Source organism: Parasteatoda tepidariorum, chromosome 3 (assembly GCF_043381705.1).
Source record: "Parasteatoda tepidariorum isolate YZ-2023 chromosome 3, CAS_Ptep_4.0, whole genome shotgun sequence".
Classification (NCBI taxonomy): Eukaryota; Metazoa; Arthropoda; class Arachnida; order Araneae; family Theridiidae; genus Parasteatoda; species Parasteatoda tepidariorum.
The window spans coordinates 14,869,722-14,883,480 of record NC_092206.1 but is presented as its reverse complement, the minus strand read 5'-3'; positions in this window follow the sequence as shown (position 1 = coordinate 14,883,480).

Genomic DNA, 13,759 nt, shown 5'->3' with positions numbered 1-13,759 from the left:
ATTTGTGTAAAATATTTTGAGATAAATGTTTCTTTTCAAACTTTAGTGAGAGAAATAATAATAATAATAAAGAAGAATAAGTACAGAGAATAAATTTTAAAAAAATGTATTCAAAATGTCTGCCTAAACCTTGAATTTTTTAAAAAAAGTTGTAGGATAATATTAACCTATCGATAATACAACCATAAGTAAGATGATAAGAAAAGTCATAGGTAATAATTGTAATTTAGAATTTATTTATTTATTTTGATAAGTCAATATAGATTTTTCTTTTAATTTTGACTCACCAAAAGAATACCAATTTAAACAAAGGTATTGGACAACAAAGCAAAATTTTAAGAGAGTCTTTTTCTAAGAGCAGTTTTGGTCAAAAACCAAATTTCACCACAGGCAATAAATATATTCGGATATAGTGTTATAGTAAAATACATCAATATAGTGGAATATAATTGTCAATTCTGCAAACTTTTAAAATACTTATTTAGAAATAATGTCATTTCTGTAAAAAGTGTGGTTAAGAAAAAAATATTAGTACTGTTTTATTTATCTTTTGATGGTTTTGCCCCCCCCTCATTTTTTTTAAACAATAATTTAATCTTAGTCAATACAATGATTAAAGGAAGAAAAATACTTTACAGTTTTTCAATTTTTCCCTTCAAAAAATAGGAAATACAGTGGCAGAACTAACTCTAAAGAAAGCAGATAACTAAAAGAAAGTTTCATGGTTATTTTTTATACTTCTCCAAAGGAAGAAAGTCCTCTGCCCACCCAACCGGAATTACATTCTCCTTTAGAAAACAAAATAATAAACCTTTATCATAGGTAGCTTTAATCAACCAAATTTTTAATCTATCTATCTGAAATTGAACTTGTCCAGCTTGATTTACGAATAAATTTATTCTTATCACTTTCTACAAATTTATGAATGTTTATATTTGGTTTTATAGTATAGATTATTTAATAAATAAAAAGAATTGTCATAAATTGTTTGAAAAACTTTTGTTTAGTTCAGTATACAAAGCCGATTTGCCGAAAACATTTTTATAGGGGATCTCATTAGTAAAAGGCGAGTTTTAGTAGAATGAATCTATAAAGTGAGGTACAGTATTATTTAAATTAATTTTAAAATTGAATCATTTCTTTAAAATATAGAAAAAACTTGAAATAATAAAGATAAGACGAGGCAATCTAATAAAAAAAGAAAATCATTCTTACTGTACACAATATTTATTGAATTTCGTAAAAAACAAATATTTGGTATCAAAACTAAATGATTTTGCATAATGAAACATAACAGTTAAAATTATTTATATCAAATTAAAGTTATCAAAAGATATATAAAAAAAAATAGCTGTGAAATTAAACACCTGATATTTTCTGACCGAGACAGAAAAAAAACTAGAATTAAATCATCTCATGGACAATATTTTTGATATATTTTATTTATTCAATTTAACAATATTTGTTGGATATAAAAATATTTTTTTATCTTTATTGGCACTGCATCACACAAATTTAAATCATTCTAGAACATAAGGTCTTTATAAACACATAGACACAATTTTTAAAATCTTATGCTCATAAAAGTTTTGATCATATTCAAATTTCTTTTAAAAGAACAATATTTGATAAAATTTTATAGTTTTTTTTTAAAAAATTTACATGCAGCTAACTTTTTGTGCAATTTTTAGGAGTGTCGATACAAGATATTCTGCTTGGAATTTACCTGATTTGTTTTTTGCGTAGGTATCTTAAACACTATATTCTAAATTTTGTTTTAATTTAATTAAGGGTAGAGTGCATTTTCATAAATAAAATTAATAAAATGCATACTTGTAGAAGTGAGAAAAATAAAAGTAATTTAAGTAGTTTTCATGAAATATTTGTTATCTATTATTTCTTGAAATTTTGTTATTCTTCATTTCAGACTAGTATAGATCAAATTTTTAACAAAGAATAAGATGACTTTTCTAATTCTAAAAATATATAAAAAAATTTAAATAATCATTTTTAAGAATATATAATTGCATAATTCTATAAAATTAATAAAAAATTAAATAATTGCATATGCTAGAATAATACTTATAATAAAGATTCTCTGAATTATTTTGATGGTCTAACATACTATCGTACCCCATGTTCTGAGTAACACAAAAGATCACAATAATTTTTCTCTTTATCATATAAATTTTCGTCATTAAATCCAAATTTCCTAAGATTCTTTTAATTTTTTTTGTGAAAAAAAAAATTTTGATTATGAAGTTGAAAATTACTTATGAAGTTGAAAAATAAATAAATAAAAGTAATACTACGATAACATGAAAAATAAAAGATTTTGAATGAAGTAGAAAAAAAATATACATATGTAAAAAAGAAAGGAAAAAAAATAGATCTAAGCCAGATATTCCAGGTGAAATTTGGCATTAAATTAAAACGAAAAAATTTCTGTTATTACCTTACAATAAATTCTGGCAATATTCTTATCCAAGTATCTGGATTGTAATCAATTCCAAGAAACATCGGTGGGGAGAGGGATTCTAATGAGATCTCTGATTTCTTTCAAAACTGAATCAAATACTTCTTCACATATTCTAGATGGTTCTTGATTTGTTTCACTAGTCATGACCTAAAAGCCACAAATATTTACACTATTAAAATAAAAAATACGATTATAACTTTAAATAGGTAAATTTTTTTACATAAATCTAAATAATATGCCAATAGTGATACCTCGCTATATTATTTCTTACTTCAGCTAGATAAAATTGCTGTTAGCCATAAAAGTGATATCTTTGTCTGTTTGGATTTAATTACATAGCTTTTAAACATTTTTCATTAAAGTTTCAAAAGTGCTTTAAACTATTACAGAAAATACAATTTCATCATATAAAAATTTTAAGTTGCCTTTATATGACAAAATTTTGATCACCTCAAGAATATTAAGTTGCATTCTGTTCAGAGAATATTTTTCTTTTGATGCACAAATTTAACTATGTATTTTTACGAATGGATTGAATTATCTAAAATGTATTTAGCATCTGTTCTGTAAGAAACTAAATTTGAAATATAGGATTTTTGGTTTTATGTTTTGAGGTAAATTTTTCTATCAAAAGTTAGTCAGAGAAATAAAAAAAAAGTGAAAATACAGAGGATATTATTAAAAAAATATATATGTTCAGAATGAATAACTAGTATTTGTATTTATTTTAAAAAATTGTAGTATAATATAAATCCTGTTTCCTACAACCCCAAGCAGGATAAGAAAAATCATTGGTCAACAACAAGAAAAATCATTGGTCAACAATCACAGTAAATAAGTTGAAATAAATAATGAGGATGCCTTTTAAATAAAATCAATCAAATGAACTACAAGTTCTACAGATGAATGATAACAAATATAAAACTTTAATCTTTTAATAACCAATGATTTAGCATCAAAACGAATTCTCAAAAAAATATATAATCCAAACTTAAACAAAAAAAAAAAAAAAAAAAAAAAAAAAAAAAAAAAANGCAACCTAAAGTGAAATTTTAAAACAAATAAATCTAAAGAAAATTAAAGGTGGCGCTTGTGTTAAATATACATACGTTAATGACTTAAAATCTTAAACAGTAATAATTGTAGTTAAATTTTTTATTTTATTTTAATAAGTTAAGATAGATTTTTCTTGCTGCAACAAAATGCTGAAAAATATTAATAATAACTATGTATGATCATTTAATAAAAAAGTCCAAATAACTTCCCATAAAATTCTTAATAAAAGTGGGCAATTCCAGGGATAATAAAACAAAATGGAGGGATTTCATACTTCAAATTAAATTGACATATTCTGTTATTTTTTAGTTAGAAGTACAAATAAAACTAAACTGGGAGAATTCTCTGTATTTTTCCTATCTTTATTTCTTTGAAAATGGTCTGGAAAATAAAATTTTTCTAAAACAAGAATTTATGAATTTGAATGCCAAATTTTAAATAAAAATTCATAAAATAATTTGCTTCCTTCGTTAAAGTATCATTTTTTATAATAATGGCAAGTGTCCTTCTTTAGTTAATATTTAATATTAACTAATCATAAAAATGAAATATATGCAGGTTTCATGTACAGATATAGATGATAAACTCAGTTTGAACTTATTAAAACCATTAATGAAATATGCAAAGAAACATGCACTGTTGAGTCTTTATTTAACTAAACTTAGTTGTATCAGTAAATCCTGAGATAAAAGCTCGACGTCTGTCACAAGGAACAAGATATTCACTCTAAATTAAATAAATAAATAAAAAAACACTTAAAAGGTTACTGAAATTTTATTTAAAAAAAATAGTAATCACAATAATAAATCAAAAACTGTAGTAATTCCTATGATAAATATAAGTTAAAATTATAAGAATGCTAATTACTGCTATCTTATCTTGCAAAACAAACTTTCATTGCGTTGAAATTACTTACATGTTAAAAATATTATGAATAAAGTCTTTAATAATTATGCACGTTCACAAATGTAAAGTCACATGCAAAGTTTTAATGATCATAAATTAAAAGGGTAAATCTAAAAAAGCTTTAACTAAATTATTTCAAAGAATAAGGATATAAAATTATTTTAGCTGTGACAAAATTTTATGGACAGAGTGTCTTAAATTAGACTGACAGTTTTTAAAAAGAAATATCAGGAAAACGCTTCAGATTTAAAAAAGAATGTTTGCAGCAAATTTATGCGTCAGGGCATAAATTTTTTCTCCTAGAGATTCTGTTTTAAATTTATAAGTTTTTCAACATATTGCCCTATAAGTCTCCTATATCAGGATTCTGATTCCTCTCCCACACATTTGATTGACCCCTGACCTGAGGGTCAAAAGGTGAGGGACACGGGAAGTGTCGTTCCCCTAAAGTGGGAGTGGAGTCAGGTGAAGCGAAGGACTTTTTTTGGTGAGAAGATTTTTTTTAATTTAGACTGGATGTGGAGAGAGTATGGATGCAGAAGGTAGCAGTGGTGCTCCGGAATTTTTATGTTATTCAGCATATGTATAATTTTGGTATTTAATGTTAAGCATTAATAATCGAGGGCACTAAAATAAATATATATACATTATGAAAAGTCCTTCTCATCATTCAGAGTGATTTAAGCAAACACACCAAAATAAAACCATCTCACAAAGGATAGATATCACATCCTAAATGTATAAATTGGTTTTAAAAAAAAATGAAAATCACATTACAATATTTTTAAAATGTACAGAATCAGCTACTATCAAAAGTCATCATTTGAGAACAAAATAATTATATATTAAAACGAAACAGTAGAGGGGACAAACAGCCACTTACTTTAGCAGAAAAACTAACATCAAGAAATCAAGATTTCTGGGAGAAAAATTTATGTCTTATCAGACATATTTGCTGCAAGAATTGCTTCCCTATTTTATTTTTAAATGTTTCACTCCAATAAATTTTTGAAAACTGTCAGTCTAATTTAAGATACCAAATAACACATTTGTGTAATAAAACCTAGTCCTAAACATTACGAAAAAAAAATTTAAGATACCCACTCAATAAAGATTTTCAAAAAATTTGCATATGGAAATCAAAAATTTTTTCCATTTTGATTGAGAAACAAAGTTGAGTTTTAGTACATTCATTTGGAAACAACTTACAGAAGTTATAGATTTCAAATAATTATAACAATAACAGAATTATAACAATATTCTGGGTTAACACTATAACAATATTCTGGGTTAACACTCATGTTTGGGAAGGGGTGAGAGATTTAAAAAAAAAAAAAAGAAGTTTATATGGCATAGTAGGCTTTACTCTGCCAACGTAATTTTTTGTAGATCCAATATATTTTTTTGTACTGAATCATTGTACCAGATAAAAATTTCAAAAGCCTTTAATTTTTTCATTTGTAATAAAAATATTTTACAATGACTAAAGAAAACAGCAATAGGTTATCAAGCTTAAAAGAAAATAATAATATTATAACATAATAAAAGATTCAGAATGAAAAAGAGAAAATAGATATGTGTAAAAAAACATTAGGTTTAAACAAGCCATTCCTGGTAAAAATTGACATTAAATTAAAAAATTTTTGCTTTTACCTAACAATAAATTTTAGGAATGATCTCCTCCAAGTAAGATTGTAATCAATGCCAAGAAGTATTGGTTGGGATAGGCACATCCCATTCTAATGGGATATTCATTTCATCTCTGATTTCTTTCAAAACTGTTTCAAACACTTCTTCACATGTTCTAGATGTTTCACAGTATTTGATGTCCTCATTTGCTCCACTTGTTATGACCTAAAAGTTAGAAGTATATACATTATAGAAGAAAAAAGTAACACAACTGTAAATAGATAAATTTTTGTACACAAATCTACATTATAAGCCAAAAGTAACACCTGATCCGATTCATTTTTACTTCAGACAGATAAAACTGCTTTCTAGTGGGGGAAAAAAAGGACAGCAAAGTGCATTGACAGTTTTTTGTCTATTTTGATTCAATTACATGGCATAATATTAAAAGTTATTTTTCATCAAAAGTTCGAGGTACCTTAGTATATCAACCATTTTTCCCAAATCTGAAAATAAATTTTAATTTGGTTCAAATTTAAAATTTTTTTTTATTTCTTGCATACAATAAGTTTTATTTGCATTTTGTCTATTTCGTGATGATCAATAACTATGCAAAAATAAATTCAGAAGATACTAAAATGACTTAGGCTCAGTGTAGGCAAAAATGGTTGATGGAATAATACATAAGTGCTAAAATCAAGTACTTTTTAAAATATTACAGTAAATACTTTTTCAGCTTATAAAAATATTAAGTTGCTAAGTTTTTATGTGAAGAAAATCTTTTATCACCTTAAGAAGATAATATGATTTTTTCCCTTCGTTTATGATCTATTTCTAAAAAGCTCTAAAGCTTCTATAACTTTTTAAAAATTTAAGAACTTAAAATTTTAAAAATTTATTTTATACTACTGATATTTTTAAAACATAAATTTGAAAACAAACTAAATGAAACTGGAAATTTTGATTCAAAATTAACAATTCATAAGGAAAAAAATAGTCATAAAATTTCCTACTAAAAAAAACTTTTTAAAATTTAATGATTTATAAAGGTAAAGGTTCCAAAAATGAATTTTAAGATTGAAAAAACTTGGGAACAAGATAAACACAAAGATAGTATGAGACAAATACAGGAACTCAAACCTGAAATCATCATTATTTTCAACTTTCAGTGTGTTGATTTTTTTAACTTATAGATAAATATTCCTAAATATAGATGAATATAAAGTAGAAAATAATGGGACTCAAACTGGAAATCAATGAAAAAAAAAAACATTTTTGTAACAAAATAATGTCTTGAATTATATTTAATGATTTATAAAGGTAAATATTCTAAATATGGGTCTGAGACTAAAAAGCTTTGGAATCAATAATCATGAAGATGGCATGCTAAAAGTAGAAGTACAGTAGGGAACAGATTATCCGGAACGGTCGGGACCATCGCTATTCCGGATAACGGATTTTTCCGGTTTTCTGAATAGCGACAAAAAGCCGTTTTCTTATAGTTAAACCCAACTAAAAAAAAAAAAAAAAATTGGAAATAATCTTAAAAATAAAAAAAAACTATGAGGTAATACACTAATGATTATTTCCAAAATGATGGTAAGATAAACATATTTAAAACAAGAAAGAAAATTCCGAAAATCTCATGAGAAAAAAAAGTTTTTTTTTTAAAAACGGCGAGAAAATTTATCGAATTTTGTTCCGGTTTTTTGGTTTTCTGCTTTCCGGATAACGGGTTCTGTACTGTATTTAATATGAGATAAAGAAAAAAATATTTCACATGAATTCCTTAAGATGAAAAGCTTTGAACAGATTAACAAACAAAGTTTGTGTTAAAAATATTCAGGCTCAAACAAAAAATCAATAATATAAAACATGTTGAATATTATTTAATAATTCATAACAATGAAATATTAAAAATATCAATTCTCCGGCTGAAACTCAAAACATAATAGTCATGAATATAAAGTATATTGGAAAAAAAATAGATGTTAATGTACTGGAAATACCAAAAAAGCATAACTTCATTAAAATTTGGTATAGGGTCAAATGAGTCTAACTATGCCATCAAACCAGCATGTATAAGAATTGAATAAGGTTTCTAGAGGATCTGATCATAAATCAAGATCAGTTTCAGGATGGGCCATCTGTATCAGCTGAGAGTCGAAATTAAATCAAACTTTTACTTTTTTGGGGGGTTAATTATAATCACTAAATTAAGAGTCTTTAACTAAATAACTTAAGAGGGTTTATAATTTTTCTACAATTTTAAATAATGAAATCATACACTTGTACCCTTAAAATATTTAACTCAATTTTTCTTTAAAAAAATGGTCGCAATTACTTCTACTAATCTTGCAGAATTTCAGGAGTGCACAAATGGGGTACACCTAATATACCATTATAGGCATACAGCAGTACCTATAATGATATATCAGGTCCCTCCTATAGTAGATTAAGCATCACTGGTGCACACATTCCATTATGCAAAGTAGTAACCAAAATTCTAATAATTTTAAAGGTATTTATTTTTAAATTAAGGTAATACATTTCTTTGATTTTTAATAATATCAAAATAAATATATTTATAAAAAACAATTTTGTAAAAAAGCAGCACTATATACATCGGGCTCAGGATGACTGCCATGTCTATCAATCATCAGAGACAATCATTCATTTCTCTGCACAAATCATATCAATCATTTCTGCACAATCTCTTTCTCAAGAAAATTGCATAATTATTGGTTTCAATTAATAAACTTTCAACACCAAGTGGGTCAGCCATGTATGCCTGACGATTCTGGTAATTTTTCATACCATCGCAATAAAGTTCGTCAGCACATGGAGCACAATTTGTTCCAATGAAATCTTTGAATATCTATTTGGGATGTTAAATTAGGCAAGCACGAGTTAATAATATCTTTAAGAATAGTTTCATAAAGTCTGAATTTTGTGTCATTAGATAAGTTAGAACAATTCTTCAGTTTATTATTCCAGACCTCATTGACGTGTGTACAATATAAAGGATGAGATTTCATATTGTAATTTTCACGAAATTTGATTTGAATATTAGACACGAAAAAGCCACTATCTCGAGTGCAAAGAATAAAAATACTTTTTAAGGCATCCATAACATTGATAATTTTTTTAATCATCATTCTAAGGAAATTTATAATAGAAGTATTTAAGATACACAAAACAAACACTGACCGGTCACATTAAATTCGAAAAACAAAAACAACGAAAATTATCATTGATAGATTCCAACTATCTATTTCTGCTGCTTTGAAGGGCAAAAGCACTTTAGCTGAGTTGAGATGATATTGAATTAAGGCTTATTTTCATGAACGCAAAAATGTATTTGCACATCTATTTACTGCAGCTGTACATACTGTATCTGTACATGCTGTACAGATACAGTAGTGTACATATATAGTACTGTACATATATAGTACTGTACACATACAGTACTGTACAGATACAGCACTGTATCTGTACATACTGTACAGATACAGTACTGTCTGTATCTGTACACACTCGTGCTGGTCGGATAGTTTCACGAAAGCACAAGTCTAAGAAAACGAAAATATGTGTTTTAAATGAAACAATTCATTTAGCTTAAAAAAATGAAAACAAAGTATTATTTTTTTATGCTTATTTTCGAATTTTCACAAAATAATATATTACAAAATGATTTGTTGTAGTTCATTTACGTCGCCCTAGAACTGCACAATGGGCTATTGGCGACGGTCTGCGAAACATCTCCGAGGATGATCCGAAGACATGCCATCACAATTTTGATCCTCTGTTATTGTACTTCTCACAAAATACTGATATCGTGATACTGATATTTTTATTTCTATGAAGTATCAGTAGTTTAATATTCCTGAAATTAAAGCATTGTGTTCGTTATTTATTTTCAGATTAAAAATTGTTGCATAACGCTTGCTTTTTTAAATAAAATTTTAAAAAAATTCTGAAGTTTTTCTTTTGATAAAAAATTTGATGTCTTCCCAAGCAATTAAAAGAGTGGGATATTAATGTACTGATTAATAAATTACGCGTTAGTTTTAGATGAACTAAAATATTAGGGATCATTTAAGTAAGAAAATGTTTTTCAGTTTCCTTTCGCTGTAATCATCATCTACTTATTTGCTTTTACATTTGTTCTATGGATGAGAGCTTCGACTGGGAGTAAATAGTTCAACTTAATTTAAAGATAAAATCAGTAGGTATGATAGAGTGTCATTATTCTTAGATCTACCATACATAAACAATATTACAATGCCCTATGTAAGAGAGAAAAATTATTGTTTAAAGTCTTAGGAACTTTTATTTTTCCATAAAAGCAATTGTAAATTACATTAAAAAGTAAAATGTCTTTTCCTTGGTCTTAGGCGATGGAAATTTTTTCTTCACCAAATCAAACCTCTGACATATTAATCAAATTGATGATAATCGCTGTTTATTATTTTTGTAATAATCTGATTAATCAAGTAATGTGAGTACTATTGCTCGGTTTACTCTAAACTGACGTTTTTTTAAGGTTAAGTGCTCTACACTAATGTTTATACTCTATCCAGTATACTCTACACTAATGTTTTTTTTTTTTTCTAGGTTAAGTGTCTTTGTGCAGTCTACTTTTCCCCGGCATATCCTACACAAATTTTTTTTTTTTNTTTTTTTTTTTTTTTAAATTTTTATTTAGTTTTTTTTTTATCGGGAAATTTCTCTGCCCGATATTTCCTTCATTGATGTTCCTTTAAGGTTAAGTGCCTTTGTCGGTATACGCTTATACGGAATACTGAACACTGATATTTGTAAGATTAAGTGCAAATGCCGCCCGTATTCCTACACTGATCGTTGAGGCGAAATGCTGCCCTTGTGGTCTCGAATTCACTCATCTTGATTTTGGAGATTTTTTTTATGGCTATCTTTAACGGAACAATACTTATAATTAAGTTAGGTTAAGAAAATTGAGAAAATTAATAAATTGAGATTAACTTCAAATGAAACATTCACATTTTTTTAAGCAAAAGTAGTTTTTTTTTCTTCTTTTCTATTTGAATAATTTATCGTGATAGGAATCATAGTCATAGAAATGTATCTACATTAAAAGAAAATCTTGACCTTTCAATCTTGGTTCTTCGATAACACCTCCGGGATGTTTCCCAGACCGTCGCCAATAGCCCATTGTGCAGCTCTAGTGCAACGTAAATTAGCAACAACAACAACAATCTTCAATAACAATAATAAATCTTAAAATAAACATCAATTTTTCATCTGCTTCCATTATAAAATTTTATACGAAATACTTGCTACTTATTTTAAGATAAACTTTATGCAAAATGAACATAATTCCTGAAAAATCAGCAGAGACTATATAAACACTATTTTTTTTAAAAAGTTACACGCTATAATTTATTTATTAATTTTTTGTGCATACCCCCTATGAAAATTTTAAATTTGTTTTATAACTATTTTGTTGATACAAATTTGATACTTGATGACCTAAGATATATTTGGAGCAAGATATATGTATACTCTAAGATATATGTATTGAAAAAATAGCATAGCTCGCTCAATATTTTTTTTTGTTAACGAAAATATTTATTATTCTTATTAGGAAAGCATGCTTAAAGATAAGTTGAATTTGAAAATGGATCTTTTTCACTCAGGAGGATTGTTTTTAAGCAACGAAGAACAGCAGATTTTGCAGTTATCGTTGCCAGTTTTGAAAACGGAAAATAAGTTCACTTCAGTTGGATTTTTTGGCAAAATTTTTGGCACAAAAAATGACTACTACCTCGCTCAAGGTAGAGGAGAAGACTTCATTAGAAACAAGATTTCATTTTACAGGTTTAATTTATTATTTATTTCAAATCTAATAATAACATATTTTCTAAGCTTACTTACGGTACTTATTTTGTGCTATAAACTAGATTCGAAATTTTAAAAGAATAAAAGGAGAAAATATTCATATGTATATTTTTACACTACTCTTTAGTGTTTGTGAAATTTGCACACAGGCTCATTGCGTAAAAAAAAATAGCCTTATTTTTTTTAAAACTATTCTATTATTTTCCTTTAAATGACATTTCTACAAGCAAATCTTGCCAGCCATCATTGGTAGGAGAACCTTGCGTTTGAAAAAAGGACACCGCTAAGGTGACAGTGTGATTTAGCTCTGAACCCACCCGATAGATGGCAGCATCACTTATTCCACAATTTAGACATTAATTAGAAAGGGAAAGAAATATTCGCCCAACCCCTTCACCCATGGTTTTGCTCAGCAACCGACCGCAGGATTTTTGATTCCGCAGATATTAAGAATACAGATAGTACTTGGTGATTACAGATTATACTCGGTGGGTCTTAGCGGCTTTGAGGATCGAATCCAGACCCTTCCTGTTCGATACTCTAATCACTAGCCTACACGGTTCAAAAAATCAGGAAAACTTTATTCTAAATCATGTTTTTTCATTTTGCACGAAAAATTATTTCAGAGTTACTGGACATTGTCTTTTATTAGAGTATAACTTCACTTCTGACGTCTGTGATATACAACATTGAAACAATTCAGACACTCATTTTAGTTTAAGCCTTAAAATAATATTGTGCAGAGAAAATAATTTATTATAAATAAAATCAGTAATTATCCATTAAATGAGTACCGGGCAGAAATCTCAGTGCTAAAGTTATCATCAAGCTTTTAAAGTATCAATATGTTTGTACAAATTTATTTTCAGAAATGTAAAGGAATTTTATAATTTTATGACAATTTCGTAAATTAGTTTTTGTTTTCATTGCTATGCTTTTTCAATATGTATCACTTTATTTGTGTGAAATAAATGAAAGGAAAATATAAGATCACCACTTCATCGTCTGACGAGGTATTGCTAATGTTGTGATGTCGAAGTTTGTGAAAATCGCCAAGTTTCATCAATTATACTGCAAAATCTGATTAAGTGGTTAATGAGGCATCTTGCAGTTAATCTTGTGAAAGTTTACTATAAGCGAATCATTTCTGGACCATATCAGAATTTCAATATTAATATTTAATATTTCGTCATAAATTAATATTTAACAATAAATCGCCATATTTTCTATTTTTACTAATTTATATCGTTTTGACAGTGGACGCTATTTTTGTAACAAGATAAAGCATTTTTTCTTTTAAAATTGTCTTTAATAATCTCCATTTTAATTTAAAAAAATCTAGTGCTTAAAGAAATTTGCATGATAATACTGTTTTAAATATTATCAACGATTATAAAAATTAGAAATATCGACTTCGATATTTCTTTTTTGTATTGTAATCAATGTCTAACGTTTCCGATAATGAACGCGAAATTACCGTGAATTTAATCTTCGCACAGTGGCATCTAGTTACAGATCGACGATGATCTGCTTGTCCAGTAAGTAAAGGCGATCGGTGTGCAACATCGATAGAATTGTTATCATCCCTCCATTTTGGTCACGAAATTGTCCCGCAGCTAATCGTTAAGACACGGCTCCCAGCAGAGCACCGAAGTCAAGCATCACTGGCTACGGTCAGTGTGCTGGTGGGTGACCACTTGGATCAATCTGCGTAGGGACCGTGAGTGTGCGGTATTGGTCTTCGTTAAACTGTTCTACCGTAAAGTGCTCGACTTCACGTGCAGGTCGTTGGGCTAAGATATTGTCTAA